The sequence below is a fragment of the Wasmannia auropunctata genome, unplaced genomic scaffold, assembly GCF_000956235.1.
Source record: "Wasmannia auropunctata unplaced genomic scaffold, wasmannia.A_1.0 LD322407.1, whole genome shotgun sequence".
Taxonomy (NCBI): domain Eukaryota; kingdom Metazoa; phylum Arthropoda; class Insecta; order Hymenoptera; family Formicidae; genus Wasmannia; species Wasmannia auropunctata.
Genome location: NW_012040483.1, coordinates 1 through 601, shown reverse-complemented (window position 1 = coordinate 601; position 601 = coordinate 1). Strand labels below are relative to the sequence as shown.

General features: G+C 38.4%; 1 pseudogene; it reads right to left on the bottom strand.

The window, feature by feature from the left end:
* Positions 1-39: 39 nt before the first annotated feature.
* Positions 40-598, bottom strand: LOC105460415 (annotated as a pseudogene).
* Between the last annotated feature and the right edge of the window lie 3 nt (positions 599-601).

Genomic DNA, 601 nt, shown 5'->3' with positions numbered 1-601 from the left:
ACTATAAGAATTCTTAAACTAGAAACATTAGAGTTCTAATTTAACTTAATTTTCTATGCATTTATTTGAAATCTCTGACAAATATTGTCATAATTAGCACAAAAATTATTAATATCTTGTACAATATACTAAAAACAATTAAGCATTAATAATACTCTGTACAACTATTATAATTAATCACGAATAAAATTAGTTGTTTCAATGCAACAACGAGCATACGGAATTGTAACATCTAATTAAAACAGAGTCAACCGATGTCGTTCACGATTTCGCCGAGATCTGAAATCTACCACACGGTACATTTCTTCATAGGGTTCATTCTGGAACCGACCGGGCAATTAAAGTCGCGCGAGAACTCTTCCATGTTCGACAGTGGTCCACGAATGCGAAATTCTTCCGGGCTATGGGTATTCGTTGTAATCAGTAGTTTCAGAGCTTCCGGCCGATCCTTGTTGCACCACGAATTGGCCGCGCTTATCCAGAACATCTGTTCTGGACTGTACGGCAACCCCGGCAATTTTTGCTCCGGTTTGTTTCGTTTAATCCATTCTTTGTACGCGTAATAGGCTTCCCTTGTGCCGCCATTGTCTGCGATGTTCTC